This window comes from Pinus tabuliformis, chromosome J, assembly GCF_031772625.1.
Source record: "Pinus tabuliformis cultivar Carrire ecotype Pingquan chromosome J, CPIR1, whole genome shotgun sequence".
In the NCBI taxonomy this organism is placed as follows: domain Eukaryota; kingdom Viridiplantae; phylum Streptophyta; class Pinopsida; order Pinales; family Pinaceae; genus Pinus; species Pinus tabuliformis.
Genome location: NC_142295.1, coordinates 934659795 through 934672518, shown reverse-complemented (window position 1 = coordinate 934672518; position 12724 = coordinate 934659795). Strand labels below are relative to the sequence as shown.

Below are 12724 nucleotides of genomic sequence, written 5' to 3'. Positions count from 1 at the left end.
TTCTAGGAGTTTTTGATTCCATAATAGCTCTTATCTTCTCTAGGTCTACCGTTATGCCTTCCTTGGAAACCACATGCCCTAATTAATGTACCTCTGTCTGAAAGAAATTGCATTTACTAAGCTTAACATACAACTGATGCTCTCTCAGCAATCTCAACATTGTTGCTAAGTGATCGGCATGTTATTCCTCATTCTTAAAATATATCAAGAGGTCATCAATGAATACAATAACAAAGTTGTCGAGATAAGGACGCAATACACTATTCATCAAGCACATAAAAGTAGTTGGAGCATTAGTCAAACCAAATGGAACTACAAAAAACTCATAATTCCCATACCTGGTCCATAAAGATGTCTTGTAAATGTCCTCTTCCTTGATGCGTACATTATGATATTTGGATCTCAAATCCATCTTTGAGAACACTACTTCTCCCTTCAATTGATTAAACAAGTCATCAATCCTCGACAACGAATACCTATTCTTGATGGTTAGCTTTTTTAACTGTCTATAATCAATGCATAGCCTAAGAGTACCATCCTTCTTCTTTACCAACAACATTGGTGCACCCCACAATGATACACCTGGCCTAATGTATCCCTTGTCAAGCATTTCCTTCAACTCCAACTTTAGCTCTACTAACTCTGGAGTGCTCATCATATACGATGCCTTCAAAGTTGGTGTTGCCCCTGGTACCATCTCAATGGAAAAGTCCAGTTCTCTGTGAGGAAACAACTCTGAAATCTCTATTGGAAACATATCCTGAAACTCTTGTAAGATTGGGCAAGCTTAATACCTTTGCATCGTCATCCTCCTTACCTTTATCACTATAAATGTGCACTGCAAATAACACACACCCTTTTCCGCGACTATGTTTTGCCTGCATAGTTGTCACCATTCTAGCTAATGTTTCCTTCTTCTTACCCTGCAAGATTCTCTATTCTCTATTTTCATCCAAACACTCAATAGCTTTTCCATAACAATCCACCTTAGTCCTATGAAGATATAACCAATCCATGCCCAAAATCATATTGTATTATCCCAATGGAAATACATTCAAATGTGTTGATGTAGGCATACCATTCAACTCAAATGCACAGGCTCTTACCCAATGATGAACTCTTTTCTTCGTGCATGTAGCCAACTGCACTAACCAATATTATGCATGCACTTCTTTATTCAAACCATACTTATCCACCAAGTCAGGGTTAACAAAACTATAATTAGATGCAGGGTCAATCAAAATAGGAACAACTTGATCACAAAGCTTACCGTCCATCTTGGTAATAGATGCATGGTGATATGCCTGCCTGTTATCCAACGTTACATAGATCTATGGAATGCTCTGCCCAACATCCCCAACTGTCTATGCTTCCTATGTACTGTAAATCTGAGGCCTACCACCCTGATTCTGCGGACAATCCCTATTAAGATGCTCCTTACCACATGTCCAACACTACAATCGTCATGTATCATCACCCTTATTCTTCTACCCTCTAGGTTGTGACTCATGTCCCTCTCTAACTACATTGAAATTATTGTAAGGTGCAACATTCTCTTTCTCACCTGCATCCTAAGGCCTTGTTATTTTTGGTTTCCATTTACCTTTAGCTTTATCTTTCCCTTTCCAACCTTGCTGAGATTATGTCTTATGCTTTGATTGTTCATAACAATGCTTCAATTTCAAAATAACTTCCTCAAGTGACTGAGGCTCATCATACTCAATCTGATCTCTAAATGCTAATGGAAATCCATTGACAAATCTCTGAACTTTTTCTTTTTCATCCTTAAGATATGGTACATACCTCAATAACTCTAGGAACTTAGTCGTGTACTCCTCATCTATCATCAATCCCATCTTTAGCTCATAGAATTCCTTGGATTTGTTTTCATAGTACCTCTCTGATAAGTATTTATTTATGAAAAGTCTCTTGAATTCATGCCAACTCAAGTCTTATGTCCTGATGTCTCTGACCCATTTCACATCTTCCCACCATATGTTTGCTTTCCCTTTGAGGCTGAAGATAACTATTTTGGCCTTCATATTCTCTATGTAATCATGCAACTTAAAGAACTTCTTCATCCCAAGTAGCCATGCCTCTGCATCCTCTGACTTCTTCAAATCTCCATCAAAGGTAGGTGGCTTGGCTTTCTTGAACTCATCTGGAAAATATCCCTTGTCACTCCTCCTATACGCATGATAACGATGACGATCATAGTGTCTGTCAGAACCATAACTATAATAGAACATGTGTCCATCACCTCTCCTATCTGGAGTATCCAAGAGCCTTCCATCTCAAATCTTGTCATCCCTATATGGCATGTGCACACCATGAGATCTACTGCCATATGCCCCATTAATCCTATCCTCCTTTCCATGGCTGATCTAAAGTAGTCCCTGTCTCTAAAATTCTGAAAAACTCTAAAGGATTATTGCATTGATTTCTTCTTGTTTATCTTATGCTTGAATGATCTTGTCATTATCTACCTTGCAACTTATTATTTCTACCTTCAAACTTCTCAATGTCTCTGCTAAGTTAGAAGAATGCCCACCACCACGCTGCTCATCTGACCCATAGGGAGAATCTCATGAACTGTATTATACCATCTTGCTAGTCATCTTTGATCTCTTTCCTCCAAGTATACCATGTCAACTAAAACCAAACATAACATAATCAAAATACCTCAGTATAGTTCAGGAGAGGATATCACGTCTACAAGATCAACCAAATTAGCACGATACATGTATAATCATAACCACAACAGTATAAATACATCATTTCAACCATTATACAATTATCAATGCATGACCATACCAACCACATACCATGACCTCATGCACAACCACTATCTCCATGTCAATGTGTGCATAACAACATATAAATACTAACATGCATAACCAATGCATAACTGACATACACTCCTGAAAACCACATCCAACAACAACACCATCAACTTTCACATGGAAACATGACTAAAACCATGAATACTACCATGCATACACAACAAGCACATAGACCACAAGCATAAAGAACAAATATGCAACCGACATGTATGCATGACCAACACACCGCCCATCCAGTCCAAGGGGTGAACCATGCTCTGATACCACTCTATAACACCCTCCTCCCACATTTACCCAAGCTAACCGGCCCACTAGGGTAGACATGTGACGAGAGGCTAATATGATGTGATTCAACTCCCCATGTATAGTTAAGGAAGTGGAATCGACAAAACAAAACTATTCTAACCTTCCACGCATGCTACAGAACCTTCAGGAGCCAACCAACTCGTCTAGGTGACCAACCCCTGAGAAAAATTGACATTTTACTACTATAGACCCTCAACCACTCTCATGAAAATCCATGCATGCAATTGAGGCCTTTCATTTTCTTCCAAAGTAAGGCATGTCAATGACTGCGGACTTTTTCAAGCAATTTTGTGCCAGCGACCCAAATTTTGAGCCGCTTTTTTAGGGTTAGGTCTCAGGCCACTACCCATAACTTCATAAAACTTTTAGAAATGATAAATAACAATGGAATAAGGCTACTAATGCAATCGCTGGTACAAGTACTTGATCTGACCCCTACTAGCCATGATAGGCATTTCGTCAAACATTTCAAAAATATGAAATCTATAGGTCATAACAATAAATTTGAGCATAAGGGTCTCATACTTATCTAAGAATCATGAAGAAGCATTGATGCCTTATCACAATAACTGCATTATCATCTATTAAGTCATATATTCATTCAAATTCATGTACTAATCAAGTCATGATGAGAGCCATAACCAAAGTCTTTCATAAACCATGCTTATAATGAGCATATAAACAACATAAATAACAAGGATATAACAGCCATAAAAACCACATATAAATAAGTACGTTTATACATGAAACAATAAAGGAGAAGGATCTCTTCTTAATGTATGCATAATCCAACCAAGTCAGGGACTTCCACGAACCACCCAACCATAGATTGGGTTGAACCAAATATTTATTTCAGCCAATCACCCCCGTGCCATATTCCAAGCATGAATGTGGGACTCACGACAAAACCAACCAGGTTTCCTCAGTCTTAACCGTAATCCCCATCAGATCACTAGGCCCTATACAAGCATGGATGCCTCTGGATCTCTCCACCTACACTGTGAGGAATTTTCCTGTCTCCTAGTCTCAAGGCTTTACCGTATATCCCGCCATTCATTGGTCGAATATTCCTAGGCCTAATCGAGACTCCACCCTCTAGTATTTACCATATATCCTGCCATTCACCGGTTGAGGATTCCTAGGCTTTAACAAGGGCACACACCTCTAGGATTTACTGTTTATCCTGCCATTCACCGATCGAGGATTCCTAGGCACACCAAGGTACATGAAATCCAACTTTACTGCAATCCCACCTTCTCCGATCCAGGGATTTCTAGGCCTTGTGTTCTTCTTTAGAGACTACCTCACTTAGTTTCAAAAGCATCTGGTAATCTAGCTTAACCAAATAAAAGAGAACCCATCACACCATGCCTATCTGTAAATGGAAAGACAAGACTGAAAATCACTGTCACACCTGGAAAAACCCATGCCAATGACAACAAGAGAACCAAATACACACATGCATGTACCATGCATGTCAAATATAGCAAGGAAGTCATACATGCAAATTGGTACCTTCAAGTAATATTGTTGTAGCCACTTGATCCTTCTCTTCCTTGCTTGATATTTGCTTCCCTTTTCCTTCTTTGTCCTTCCTTTGCTTTCTTTGATACAATGCTAGAGTGCTCCAAGAATTATCTAAGTGTCCAAGAGTGTGTGAGAGAGGAAATAGAGAGAGAGCTCCAAAATTGAATTGACTAGATAAAAAGGTACCAATTGATCCTCATAAGCCTTTTTGTTAATGAGGCCTCTATTTTCTTCAACTTTCGATTATTTTCCTTCATTTTCCTCCTCACATGCAACCTGTGACCTTTCACCTTCCTTTTTTCCTAATTTCCATTATTTCCGTAAATAAAATGTTAATTAATGTCTCGTGGCTTTCCTAATCCTTTGTCATTTCCTTTTCCATTTTCCTTAGCCATGATAAACCAAATGAACATGCACACTAGGATGTTTTTTTCTCAACATTCAGCTTGGAATATGTGTCGCATGACCTTGGTTATTATTTTACCTTTATTAACTTTATTACATGGAATTTTGACCAGGGTTGTTACAACATCAAACCTCTAGCATAAAAAAAATTAAAATAACAATAACTAATAAATAACTTATATAGACTCATTTTAATCATGGATATTTGAAGTATCAGGAGGTTTTCCCTTAAATTTTATATATCTCTCACCACATAATATATTCAAGGTTAACATTGATCTTCTTTCTTTGTCTTCTTTTCCATGTAATGCATTTCATGGGGGAATCCACTAGGCAGTTCCCCTCATTCTAAAGTTTGGTGCCCAAGGTAAATTAGATTTTTGTAAAAGTTCCAAGATTTGTCATGTCACTTAGGGGAATAAAGCCTTTGTGTGAAGATATTGTTATATAAAAAAAACCACTCAGGCTAGATAAAATTGACCTATACTAATATAAAGTAAATTAAACATCCATTTTCCTTGCAAATAATATGAGTTATTTTTTCAATGTCTTCTTCTCTTGATTTTTTGAGAACAAACATCAAGAGTAAAACAAGATAAGAATTTTTATCCCTTGTATGTTAGAAGTAATAAATTTCATTTTGGAAGATGTTGTGCAGAATGAAGATGGAGGTTGGGGAGTGCACATTGAGGATGATAGCACAATGTTTGGAACAATGTTAAACTATGTTAGTTTGAGAATTCTTGGTCAAAAAATTGATGGAGGGGAAGGAGCCATGGAAAAAGCACGTGCATGGATTTTGGATCGCGGTGGTGCCATTGGAATACCTTCATGGGGAAAAGTATGGCTTGCGGTATGTACTTATACTAATTGTTCATTAAACTTAATTTTTCAATGCTAAACAAATTGAATGAACACTTACATATAAATTCATGAATATAGATACTTGGAGTATATGATTGGTGTGGAAACAATCCATTGCTCCCAGAACTATGGCTTCTCCCTTATTTTCTTCCAATCCATCCAGGTGTGTTTTAAATATTACCTTTACAATATTATTCAATGTTTATAGTGTAGTATTATATTGATTTTCTTAATAAAAAATGAAAAATAAAATGTGTATGACACATTAATAACATAATTATATAATAGATTTTTTCTATTTTCCTCAATATATTATTTTTTCTTATCAAAACCAATTTGTCAAAAAGGTTTAAAAACTCTAGAAATATTGTTCTATAATGGTACCATTGTTGGAAGGTTAAATTTCATTTATTATTAAATATTTTCCTTGTTTTTAAGAAAATAAATTTTTAAATTCAAAATTGATATATAATTATTTTATAATTAAAAAATTTACCATAATGAATCTTTCTAAGTGTATGGTATTATTATAATATTCTTTAAAATAAATTATCAAATTAGAAATTATTAGACAATCATCTTTTAATGAATAATTGAAGAAAATATGTCAAAAGGCAATATCTTGAGTGGTTGCTAGCAGGTTTAATTTTCCCTGCCACTAGGTTCTACTCATTGGTGACATGTTAGTGCGTGTGGGAATTTTTTTTTATTGTACTACTATAACATATGCCAATTATTAAAAATTAAAATTTATAAATATAACCAAATTTCAGACAAGGAATGACAATATGTAGAACATGATACATGATTTCTTTGTTATGATCTCATTGTTTTGTTTAAGTCCCAACTCTTTAATCTACCCTAAGGATATGGGATTATTAAAATTCCTCTTCTTTCAATCACCCTAAGCTTCTTTTTTGAGGTCACAAGCATCTTCTTCTCTTTGATATCTTTCCAATGATATAAATTTCATGGCCCTCAAAAGTTTCATTGCCTTTTGTTGTGTCTGTGATAGTACAACTAACACATGGATAACACTCAGTAGTCATATGTCAATGTTTCATCACCAAAGTATGTCATTTAATCTAACATTTGGCTAACACATGGTAGTTCCTACACCCACCTGTCACTGTTGAATTGCATCAATTCTATAGGGTAGGCATGTAAGCTACCCAACCGCACCAAGATCTAGAAAAAAAAATTACATTTTCCAACAAGCTAGAGTTCTAGATATCTACTATAGTTAATGAATCAAATCTCTATATATTCAAATCCAAAAAAATTATAAAAGACCAATATTTTTAAAAGAATAATATTTATAGATTATGGTTTTCAAATATGAATTTCATCAGAAAATAGGAATACCACAGTGTAAATGGAAACTAACAGGATCCAACCCAAATTCTATCAACGTCTAGATCTAAGTATTCTCAAAAAGTCCCCTTTTACAAAGAGTTGGGTTTCCATATTTCGGGCCCCACTTCATCACCTCCATTTCATCCCTTCCATGCCCGCATGACATTAATCACCATGACATATTTTGCATATTACAATGTCATGTAGGCATGCCATGTTGGCACACCAAATCAGCCTACCATGTCAGCAAGACACATCATCCAATCATGACCTTTATGTCATAGTTGTGTGGCACATAAACCTACCACATCACCTTGTGTGACGCATCAGTCTGCCACATCATCAAAAGGTTTAAGACTCTTCCACATGAAATCCACATCATATATTTCTTACCTAGAATTTGAATCTAGCTTTTCCATAAAGTTCACTTATTAAAATTTTTGGATGCCTAGACTTCCACTACTACTAGAATCAGGATACCCATAATCCAATGCTTAATAGACACCAATATTTAGTATTTAATAAATTCCAGATGTTCCTCACTCTTGAAAAACTATGATACTTATAAATTGGCACTTGAAAGAACTAAGGTGTCTGACTTTCGCATTTGATAGATTTTGATATTTGGATTTGAACACTTAATAAAATATGGATCATGTAAATTTTCTAAATCTATGCTTCATTTATCCCCTTTTATCTAGTCCTATGGTCACATCCCCCACTATTCCATATGAATATGGGCTAAGAACAAGACTTTCAATCCTATAATTTCCAAAAGAAGAACATATATGATAAGTGTTTAGGCTTATCTCAAAGGACTAAAATTGATTCCAACAATGCAAAGACTTCCTTAGAAGTCTCCTGAAGGGTTAAAAATCTTCAATATCCTCTAAGGAATCAAAAACAAGACCCATAATCAAACTACTTCTAAAATAATATTCATCAAAATAAAAGGAACGAAAATATAAATCAATGGGACTACCAAGAATAAAAATACCTTGTTTATACAAGAATTATCATACCAAAAAAGAGAAAAAAAAATTAACTTTATACTAATATATTAAAATTCTTTTCTTCAAATCCATAGAAAATGCAAAGAAGAAAACACGATGTTATAAAATAAACATTATTTATTTCAACATTTAAAAAAATTCCCCAATTGTTGTATCATAGCCCCTATAAACGCTCATGGTTTGTTAGTCTTGGTCATCATCATTTTATTAATTTTTAAAGTAGAATATTTACAATTTTTACATACCATGGTATATCAAACTCGTGATGATCAATATAGTAGAAAATAAAAATATCTATGGATAGTTTTAAGCAAGTTTAATTTAAATTTTTTTCCAATAGATAAATTGGGATGTTACATTCCCTCCCCCTTGTAATAACATCTTCGATATTCTTTCAATACAACAATGTTTATGTCTTCATTCTTCAACTGTCCATGTAATTTCATCCTCTTCATTGCCTTAGTACACACATTTTTAAAATTATCTACAACAACCATTACCATTACCCATTTCCTATATAGCCATTAACTTTTCCCTAGGAAATCTCAAGTTTCCTTAAGAGAAACATGCATTTCAACATATGAAATATCAGTCCAATACTTGTTTGTATGGGTTTTTTTTGCTTTATAAGGCTTTGATAGGTAACAAGTTTAGCTCACTACTTTCTTAGAAACACGTAAATGCACTCATGATCCCATCTAGCATGTAACATGAATCTCTCTCAACAGATTCATTCAAGTCTCCTTTTCCTTGTAGTGACTCACCCTCTAGAATCAATAATTCCTTTCACTAGTACATAGTCCCTCCAACGATCCATCATTTTCCAATGCTTACTTTCATAGGAAGGGTGTGGATACTTATAGTGTCTTATATCCAAGGCATCCCTTTAGCTTTCTTTAATATGGAATAACACATCGCAAATCAAATCAAGGCATGTCATAGGTTTCTAGTTTCACCACAATGGCCTTATTCTTGGGATTTCAATTTGATAGCCATAATTTATCCTCCTTGGATATATACATCATCTACCCTATATCACATGTACACAATTTATATGAGATTAATCATCATAATTCAAATAAAAAATATGTGATTTCAACATGTTTCATACAAAAATAAAATTTCTTAAATATGAGAATCTTTATCATAATGTCTTGCTCTTTTATAGGTGATAACGCCCTAACTTCTTATTGGCTTACATTCAATACGATACTCATGGTCATTTTACCTGCAATCTACATTTCCACTCAGGGAAACAATTATTAGTCTTCATGCATAAAATCCTTTCAATATAATATTCATTACAGTGACTAAAAAGGCCTCCAAATAGCCATATTCTCAACAATCCAATCATTTCCAAATGCATAAAATTTCAAATTGAAAATAAACATTCATTGCATTATATAAATACATATCATCACTATTTTATAATGTATCTATTTTTCATCCATTCCAAGTCGTCACAATGCATTCGCACATTTCTTTCAGCAATTAAAATAATTGTGCAAGGCTGAGAGTGTCATAATTACTCTCCCCACTAAGATGAATCTCTTAGAATTTTCTTAGTGAATAGTTTTCCCATATTACTTTCTTTGGGGTCAAGAGTTTATACTACTCACTTCAAAGCCAACAATTTCTCAAAACATTGATAATCGTTTTTTTTCATAACATTCATTGATGAAATTTGATCCAGCTTGTCTGAGGAATGAGACTAAATATTGACAATAGAAAATATCATAAGTGAATAAAGAAATAATGTAGGGTAAAAAATAATATGAGAAGAGCTTAATTATCTTTATTAAATAGTAAAAATTTTATAAGGCTGCACCATGGGAAATTTCATGGCTTTTAAAATTGTGAATGTCTATATTTATATTATTTACAGGTGCCTTTTCACCTAGAGTCATGATCTTTCATTATATTTCAAATACCATGGCTTATAAAAAACCATGGGTGAATACCATAAGTCACAATGGTAAAATATAAAAAATGGTTGTATATGGTAAAAGCTAATTGTATAATTAGATTTTTATTTTGTTTTCTTCCACCTTTCAAATATCATGGGTGGATACCATGATTTACCAAAATCATGGGCTTGTAAACCACCAATAGTAGAAAATAATTATTAGCCATGGTGTTTCACTGGCATCCACCTGAGACAATACTCCCCACTTCGGAAGAAAGGGTATCCATTTGGTGAAGTTCGATCATCAAATGTGGAAACTTATGTTGAATTTGGCTCCTAGTGTGCCACTTTCCTTACTAGTAGAGTTATATGTGTTTCTAGAAATTACCCTTCATCTTGGTGTCCATGATTCAATCCATTATAGTATGAAACTTGTGTGGAATGAAATCTCATTCATGTCATTGTTTGTACTTAACATTGGCTTTTGAAAGACATCATGAAACTATTGTTGGAAGTGTTGAATCTATTCAAAAATTTGGGTTGCTCGATTTAATTTAGCCTAATGATCCAAGAGGATCCTTGAAATGCTCAAAGTTTAAAAGTCTCAGATGCTCATGAAACCAGTGCCAAGTCGAAGAGCTCGTCGTGTTGATTCCAATAGTATATTCGGTTTTGAAAATGGCCTTCATATGAGTGATAAAACGCGTTCTGAAGTTATTGTCAAACAAGGAAAAAAATGGGCCTTGCAGGCCAAGTGGCAGTCTCTCAGTGTGACACGTGGCAGGTCAAATTCAACGCAGAGGCAATCAAATTCAACGCAGAGGCAATCAAATTCAACGCAGAGGTCAAATGGGCACAATCGGGAGTCGAACCTGTGACCTCCATTATAGAACTACAAAACTTTACTGTTGGCCCATGGCTTTTCTTTATTAAACATTGGTGTGGGATTATATTTAAAGTTTTGTTAAATATGTGGGGGTAAGGGTATATTATCGGCGCTCCACAGTTGGCAACAGTTACATGGATCCACGGATCGGCGCAGTCAACGGATGAAGGGATAATAACTATACCACGGGTTATATTTGATAAACAAATCAAGGTTGTAACATATGTTAAAACTATATGTTATACTTACTATGCCCAGTTTGGATAGCACGGAGTTTCCAACAAATACCATATACCATTGTTAATATGTGCCACAGGGGTTGAGTTGTTTATCCGCCAGGCCTATATTAAACTTTGGTTATAACCAAAATGCCACAGGTCGAATATTGTATCAATCGTCAGGCCTTTGAATGCTAAATTAAAACTATGGTTATAAAACATAAATCAGATATATGGTGCGTATACCATATAGTTATGGAGTTGTCTTTAGTGCGACTTTTTGGAGATTCCGGTGACGGAATCCGGCGGAAAAAATTGAGGTTAAATCTTGATTTGTATTATTTAAAATGGTTTTTTAACTGCATATTTGGATTCAGCACCCTGAAAAACCCCTGGGACGCTTTGATTGTGCAGAAATTAGCTATCAAACTTGCGATTTCAATAAATTGCTACCGGATTTTGACCGGAAAAACCCACCGGAAAAGCTTCCAAAAAGTCTCTTTAAAGACAACTCCTATAGTTATAACATTTTCTATGTTTTCCAAATATTTAATATATGGTTTCAATGTTTGCTAAATGTTTCCAAAGAAATCCTGGGAGGTCCGCAGGTTTGACCTCGGGACCTGCCCGCAACTTTATGAAAGGTATTACCAATGCGCCAATGCCTAAGGAGTTGTACAGTGAGTCTCAAAACTGTGTTTTATTTGTGCTTGTAAAATGCCTTTTTGGGCATAACTTGGCCATCCTTGGGCCTTTTTGAGAACGGAAAATTGTGTTAGAGAGTAGAGGCCGAGGCCTTCATTCTGACAATAGCCATTGGTGCCTGCGTGCATAGTCCGGAATGGCTAAATTTTATGTAAAGTTACCTTTTTAGCATTCCTAATACAATAGACACCCACTTGGAAGCAAACCCGGAGATGTAGTCCAGGAGGGATGAACTCTGTCATCAAATATTTATGTGTTTTCTTCTTTTCTTTCTGATGTTCATGCTTATTTTCAGATTTCAAGTTTAAGTTTAAAGGCACTTAAAAATCAATTTTCTCTCATTCATTCACATAAAAGAAACCTTAGTTAATATTTGGTGAAATTGAGCAAATAGTCAATTCTTTGTTTTCAGATCATATTTTGGTATCAGAGCAAGGTTGATCATGTATAAGCAGGATATTTTCAATGTGAATGTTGACTAGATCCAGGTTGCATGTGGAGAAGGAAAACTTGAAGAGATAAATCCAGATATTGGAAAGAGGAAAGTCTCACAAAAGATGGCAGGTTCAAATGAAGGAGAAGCTCCTGAGACAAAGAGCAAGGAGAAATTTCAGCAGATGTTCCTTAATATGCAAAGGATGATTGCAAAACTTTATGAAGACAAGAAGACTAGAGATGCAACTTCATCTTCTAAG

The 12724-nt window shown here is 35.0% G+C and overlaps 1 pseudogene across 1 annotated transcript in view; it reads left to right on the top strand.

Moving 5' to 3' along the window:
- The window catches only part of LOC149229841 (cycloartenol synthase-like), a 377687-nt pseudogene that overhangs the window by 48335 nt on the left and 316628 nt on the right, over positions 1-12724 (top strand). Inside the window, exons 4-5 of the transcript XR_016247969.1 lie at positions 5740-5934; positions 6024-6108. The product of XR_016247969.1 is annotated as a cycloartenol synthase-like (transcript). The remainder of the gene's footprint in view (positions 1-5739; positions 5935-6023; positions 6109-12724) is intronic.